Genomic DNA, 7,548 nt, shown 5'->3' on the forward strand with positions numbered 1-7,548 from the left:
ATGATCTTGAACAGTTCATAGGGGTAATACCATAGTGAAAAACATTTTTATTCTGCTAAATTAAATGTAAGCACAAGTCAATGACTTGACCTTACTCTGTACTTGGATCAAGATATACTAAGTATTAGTATGTTGTGGCAGAAAGAAGTATACTTAAGTACAAGTATAAGCTTGAGTATTAAAGTATAAGTCCAAGTATTAGTATTAATGTTCTTAGTCTTAGACTATTCTTTATACTTGTAAGTATAAGCCAAGTATACTTCACTATACTTTTTTAAAGTATATAAATTATAGTATGTAAAAAGTAAACTTCAAGTATACTGCCTCAGTTTTAGTATAAAATATGTATACTTGTAGTACACTTTAATAAACTACTTTTTGCTAAGGGTAAGAACAATAAAGAGAAACAGGTTTAGTCCACTGAATACAATGTTGACTTTGATGCTCTGGCTATCTCAATCCCAGTTTCCAACAAACCTTCCTCACTGCTGAACCCTCACATTTGCCACAAGTGCCTCATAACTAATGTTGACAAACTCACACATGCCCTTTAATGACACAGACATCCTAAGAGGAGGGAGAAAAACACCTAAGAAAACAATTGCGTGCGCTACACATAGTACACAACGTTTAAAATACTCGACCACGGAAACATCGGGGTCAGTATTTTATTTATTTATTTTATCTGGTCAGTTACTTGATTGGTGTGAGCTAGCGCGCTACTGTTAATGAGTTACACCAGGGTTTTCACTCAAAGATAAAGCCATTTTACGGTCACGTTCATGACCGCAGTTTTATAAGGTCTCGCTCCTTTGAGTTTGATGGCAAAAATACGTGTTTGAGTGAATCTCATAATAAAACCAAGCTGTTATCAACCGAGTTTATTTGCCTGCTAGCAAGCTAGACCATGCTATGGTGGTATGCTAAATACGTCAGCTAAGCTCTCAATAAAGAGTGTGGCATTACTTCTCTGAACGAAATAAAAGCAATTATTAATAAATGTCAGCTAATGTTAAGTTGAAAATAGTCGACAACAAACAATAACAATCGTTTTCACGTTACCTTGACATTGTTATGACCAGCTGCTGTTGCTCCCAGCGAGGTTTGTGGGAGGGGGAAAAAATCGCCGACAGGACTGTTCCACAGAAGCTGGAGATACGCGCTTTGATTGACAGCTTTGGGACATCAAAGGGAGTTACGTGAAAAATAGATGAGGTGATTTCACATCTTTTCACTGGTCATTTTGATTTCCAAAGCTTACTGTTCACGGAGGGACACCTGATTACTCTAATTGTTGAAAAAACTCAAAATCGAAAAAAATGGACATACGTGGTTTTCATTGGACAGCGACGATATGTAAATTTGGGGACTCTACGACGAGGAGAACTGAAATAGATGACGATCAAAGTCACATGACAGCTCATGATGTGGAAGTTTTTATCATAACTCAGCTTCTGCAAACGGAGTTCTCACCTGCGCTGCTGCTCCAGCTGCTCGGAGCAGAAACAGGAAGCTCTCAGCCCACAGTCCCGCCCGGTCTTCATCTGGAGCAACACCGTGTCCTCCCCAAAGTCCTCCCGCGGTAAAATCTGATGGTCTCTGGACCAAAGCAGACCGCCGGCACCGACCCGTACCACAGACGGACCGCTACCACCGGCGGGACCGGTGTTCGCGAGCCGCTGCGGCCGACAGACCCTCACGTTCCGCGGCGAGAGGCTGTGACACGGCACGGTGCGTCTGTGTTATTGTTGTTTAGTGGCGCCCCCCCCCGCCCCCGATGGTGGTTTTGTGAATAGAACAACATTTATCTTATACGAGCCCTTTGATCCAGAAATGCGAGTGTCAGAAGAGCGACAGGCACAAACGGAGCACCTTTCATAAAAGACGCTCTATCTCCTTTTCTAGAAAAAAAGGAGGGATTTTGGTGAAACCCAGCCATGTTTAGCTTGACTTTTCTCAGGAACGGAGGCACGTAGAAACAAACGGTTTGTGGTCATTTGAAGCATGAAGTTAAACCTTTCAATTGAGCTACAGTATGTGTTGGTGGCAATAATATAGAATACACTATGGCTCTACATAAAAAGTCAAAAATGGTCTAAATTGCCGGTACACTTGACTAAAACTTTGGAAAGGAGCGCGGCACTCAATGACTTAAGGACTTAAAATCGATTTTAATCGAAGCTTCGACGACCGGTGGGGTGCGCAATCGTAACGTCTGAAAGTATGGCAAACAAACACTGCATATCTCCAAAATCAGGCAGGTTTCCAGGATGCCAAGTCGCCTACTCATTTTAATGTAACAATTGCCGATGAGAACCGGTGTCAAAAAGGAAAAAAGGAAGAAAAAAAAAATCGATCACGGACTCAAAGATCGATTACCATGGCAACGAGCAAAGCTTCAAAGCTTTTTTTGGGTCAGCCCTAGAGCAAACATGAAGTTATAGTATCACTCACATGTGCAGTCAATTTCACTTGCAATTTTAACTCATTCATAATAAGAGTACAATGTTTTTCAAGTATGTTAATTAACTATTTGGATTGTAATTGTGATAGTTTCAGTGGGGTAGTGAGTGTGTATCTGTGCACTACTTACGCATTCAGGTGGTCTGCAATACTTAATACTACACGCAGTGTTTACTTTCTTTTTTATTTGGTGTTTGACCTCTTCATACATCACCATCAGGATTTCCTGCTCCAACGGGGAGAAGTACGCCGCTCTCGTTGCCATGGTGTATCGGTGAATCTGTGGTCGTTAGCGGAAGCTGTGTGCGTGCACTGATCCAGGATTTGTTTCACCTGGCTTGATGTCTGCTCATCCTGGCTTGGTCTTTGTGCAACTAATTAAGCCTGGACGCTCTTGTTTTGGATTTGTTGAACCCAGCTCAGTCATTCATCCTGGTTGTCTACTTTTGTGCAACGGGCCCCTGTTCATATATGGCCTGTATATATATGGCTGGGAGTGGCACTGGCTACCCCTGAAATTTGATTGGCCCCCCTACGTGCCTTTATTAACAGTTAAAGCAGAAGTAAGTGATATATTTGTGTTAATATAAGTCTTAAATAGTTATATCTTCCGACAGCAATCACTTACATAGAGTGTTTGGTCTGAATCACGGGTCTGTCAGTCCCTCTGCTCTGCTCTGAGCCGAGGAGAAAACATTTATCGTATCCTACAGTTTTTATCCAACGAGGAGAGAGAACGGCATGCAGGGCTGTGTGTGCAGCCAAGGAACGCCATGAATGTGGCGACGTAGGGACGAGGACTGTTATGGTGCGTTCAAGGAAACTTGTTTTTTTCCGACCTGTGAAGTCGTACCAGTTCGATCTGGTACATAGACTGTACAAAAAGACGTACTGGTACGATTTCACGGGTCGGAAGTTACGAGTGGCCGTTATAGTGACTTTCACCAGTAAAACAGGTCGGAAAAACACGAGTGGGTTGCCTGTAACGCTACAAAGTCGTAAGTTGTGACTTGAAGCTGTAATTTATGATTTCAAAAGCCTGCCTGGAACGCAGCATTAGCGAAAACGACCGGATCACTCACTTCTGCTTTAACTGTCTCAAAACCGGTGTTGCGCTGGCTTTCTTCTTTTCTTCGCCCACGGTTGGGTTGAGAATTAATGCTGGTGAGTCTGGCCGTGTTGGGTCCGAGACAGGGGCGTCATGCAAACCAAAAATTGGAGGGGGCACAGTGAACGTGAATGTCCTATCGCTATGCGCACTCAAAATTCTTTGGGGATGCCCTCAAATCACTTATTTTGGGCACTAGTGCTGGGGACCAAGAAGTTGGTAAACTGAATTTCAGAAACATTATCTTGGCTAAGAATGTGGAACAATAAGGTGGATGCACTTCAAAAAACTTACCTATCCATGTATTGATTTTTCGGAGGCTTCCTGTAAACAAATGCATATGGCCATATATTGATTTTTCGGCTTCTTTGTAAACAGATGCACATGTGGAGGACACAGTGGGGGAAAGGGACTGTCTCTTCCCTGCACTCTGCTTCACAGAATGTGCGAACTACCAGTCCAGTCTGGATGGTAAGCCCATCACCTTGACAAGGGACTGGTTTGAGGTGGTGTCGGGGGGCCAGGGAGACAGGGGGACAACTGACAGCCCCCTCAGCCACCTCAGCCTTCCCTACAAACACCTCATCTCGAGGTGGTGAGGCGGTATGACCACCACAGCCTCCCAGATGTGCTGAACCCTGAGCTAACTCTGGGTAATGAGGGCCTTGCCAACATGTTGAGCCACCGGGCCATGCTTGTGCCTTTTGTTGACACAAAGCATGGCTTCGGATTTCTTGACATTGTTGCCAAGGTCATTCACTACCTCACTCAGTTGCTCAGGGACACACTGAAAGGGGGAGACAGCGGGGTGTTTGAGCCTGCGTGGAGGGCCTGCCAGGCCGAGCTCGCGTTGGAGGGGCTCATATATGGCCAACCCCTGAGCCACAGTGACCATCAACTCTCGTAAGTCCTGGGAACCTTGCCGTCAAACCCGAAAAGCTTGACCCACATGCGGGGGTTCCTGGGGCTTGCAGGGTGGAATGCTGCCACCTCAGAGGTGTCCTGTCCTCCCCTCTCTAACTGGACCAAGGACAGCAGGAACATCCTTAGGATCCAGAGGATGTTCCTCCTCCACGACTGCTTGGGTGCTGAAGCAGCTGTGGTGGGTGAGCAGCTGTGGATGGTCCTGCTGGGAGATGTCTAGGGACAGAGGACGGCAGATCCCACTGGCAGAGCTGAAGAGGGAAGAGGAGCCAACAATGGGTACAGTTGTCATTCATTTATTTATTTAAAAAGGACAGTGTGCAGTGACATTAGTTATTGAAACAATAAAAAGATGGCTGCACCAGATTTAGCGGAGCCGCTAATTTCCATCTGTAGTCCTGGAGTGACTTGTGGGGGCCAACATGGATGATCGTTGCATCGCCTTCCTGGCAACAAAGGAGGTCTTCCCCTTCCCTTATGTTTTTGACTAAAAACCCTCTCAACTGGTGGAGAGGATGCGGGTACTGACAGCACCTTCAGTGCCAAGTTGTGGAGTTGTGGGAATCTGTCTTGGTTTTTGTACCAGAAGACAAGTGCATTGTCAGTGTCCTGGATGGCATCAAAGTATTTGCTTATCTGTGTACTGATGCTTGAACCCTGGCCTGAGCTGCGCTTTTTGAGAGCTTTGTAGCGAGTAAGAAGGCGTGGGCATTTGGCTGGAGGTGAATCACTGGATGGATCTCCATCTGTGGCTCCGGCTTCGCACTCTTCACCCTCACTGTCCATCAAGTTCTCAACCTCAGAGATCAAAGTGTCTGAAAAATACAAGCAAATGAAAGAAAATCACTAAATTAGATAGAAAGAAACAGTGATACAGTGTCAGCAGGTATCAAATAATTAACTTAACAATATGTTGTTTAGAACAAGCTTATTCTCTAAATTTTGCCCATTTGCAACATCCAGATCCACCCAGTTTAATCCAAATTGTGGGTCAAGCATTGTAGCCAAAAAGTACACATTGTGGCTGAACGTTTCCTCTCCCCCACTGTCTTCGGTCATGTTTGTTTTGGCAAAGATTCCACTGAATCTTCTCATCAGAGACTGACGGAGGGCCTTTACTATAGGCCGACACTGTATTCGTGTCTCCTCCATCTTCACAAGATGTGTATGCAAGTCCAGAACAGTTGGTACCACCATGCTAATGGTAACTGCCTTTTCTCCCTCTGTCAGGTCTGTTGCCTCCGAGAACGGTGCGAGAATTGAGGTCAATTCCTTGAGCTGGTTCCACTCACGAGTGCTGAATACCACTTCTTCATAATCCTTGCTACACATTTCAGTCAGAGCTTTATGGTCCAGAGTTGTGAGGGCCTGCACTTGTTTGAAAGTGCTGTTCCACCGAGTGTTGTTTGCGGCTGGAATAGTCTTAGTAGAGTCTAATGCAGCCTCAAACTTGTCTCTGAATAATGCGCTGCTGTGCAACAGAGTTGAGAAGCGTGATGTTTTGCCAATGGCGCGAGAGACAGCTCTAACTTCCTTCATGCCGTCATTCACTACTAATTGCAGGGAATGAGCAAAACAAGAAATACGTTCACCTGATAACCAGGGTGGCTCTGTGTCTTCCACAGGATTCATGTCCTCCCACAGGTGCTCATCATCAAGGTTTTCCTCCTCACTCTCGCTGTCATCTGACTGCTGTTGTGGCATGCGAACTTTAAAAGCACACTTCATATTAGCAGCATTGTCTGTCACAATATAACTGATCTTCTGACGGATACCATATTCTTCAGTGATCTCCTCAAAGGCAGAGGAAATTCGCTCTCCACTATGTTTGCCTGGGAAACTTCTACAGTCAAGCAGGAAGGATTCGAGGGCATAGCAATCCTTTGACTTGCTGCACAAATGAGCTGTTACTCCAAGGAAGGAGCGAAGCCTGCGATCAGACCAAATGTCAGTAGTTAAGGACACTGTTGATTTTTTCTTCAGCTTCTCCAAAACTGTCTCCTTAACTTGCTTTACCAAAACTGGTATATATTTTTCAGTAATTGTTCTTCTTGAGATTGGTATGTACTTAGAATCCACAGTCTCAAGAAAGTGTTTAAAATGTTCATTTTCCACAAGGGACAGCGGCAGACAACACCCAATTATCAAATCTTTGACAATGGCCTCACTGATGGCTTGCTGCCGTGGGGACTGCTAGACTGTAGAGCTGCACTTTCTGGGCAAAGGAAGAGATAGTTGGCTGTGTCGCATCTGTCTGTTGTCCTGCGTTGTAGTCCAGGAACCTTAAATTTAGGAAAAATAAAATGATATGGTGAAACAAACACCAAGAGAGAATTCTCTGAAATAATGTTTTAAGTTATGCAGAGAGAAAAGGTGTCAAAGTCTGTCAAATTTCCTAATTGATATGCAAATATTAAACAAAAAAATATGTAGATTTAAAAAAAAAAAAAAAAGAAGTGATTTCTCCACTTATAAGTAGGGGAGACTGGGGACAGTTGTAACACTTTTTACATTACTCTCAGTAACTTTGAGACTATTTGGACTAGGCTCACCAAATCTTTACATATTAAGCCTACATCTGTCTGCTAAATGCCCATACCATTTAACTCATTGAGTGCCGCGCTCCTTTCCAAAGTTTTAGTCAAGTGTACCGGCAATTTAGACCATATTTGACTTTTTATGTAGAGCCATAGTGTATTCTATATTATTGCCACCAACACATACTGTAGCTCATTTGAAAGGTTTAACTTTATCCTTCAAATGACCACAAACCGTTTGTTTCTACGTGCCTCCGTTCCTGAGAAAACTCAAGCTAAACATGGCTGGGTTTCACCAAAATCCCTCCTTTTTTTCTAGAAAAGGAGATAGAGCGTCTTTTATGAAAGGTGCTCTGTTTGTGCCTGTCGCTCTTCTGACACTCGCATTTCTGGATCAAACTAAACACTAAACAACAATAACACAGACGTGCCGTGCCGTGTCACAGCCGCGGAACGTGAGGGTCTGTCGGCCAGGTCCGTCTGTGGTACGGGTCGGTGACGGCGGTCTGCTTTGGC

The 7,548-nt window shown here is 44.4% G+C and overlaps 1 long non-coding RNA gene across 1 annotated transcript in view; it reads right to left on the bottom strand.

Annotated features, from left to right (window-relative positions):
- LOC146975040 (uncharacterized) overlaps positions 1–1,160 on the bottom strand; it is a 2,718-nt gene extending 1,558 nt beyond the window's left edge. Inside the window, exon 1 of the long non-coding RNA XR_015037576.1 lies at positions 1,069–1,160. This is a non-coding gene — a long non-coding RNA (uncharacterized LOC146975040). The remainder of the gene's footprint in view (positions 1–1,068) is intronic.
- Positions 1,161–7,548: the final 6,388 nt, after the last annotated feature.

The sequence above is a fragment of the Trachurus japonicus genome, chromosome 14 (assembly GCF_045865225.1).
Source record: "Trachurus japonicus isolate A0001 chromosome 14, Traja_1.0".
In the NCBI taxonomy this organism is placed as follows: domain Eukaryota; kingdom Metazoa; phylum Chordata; class Actinopteri; order Carangiformes; family Carangidae; genus Trachurus; species Trachurus japonicus.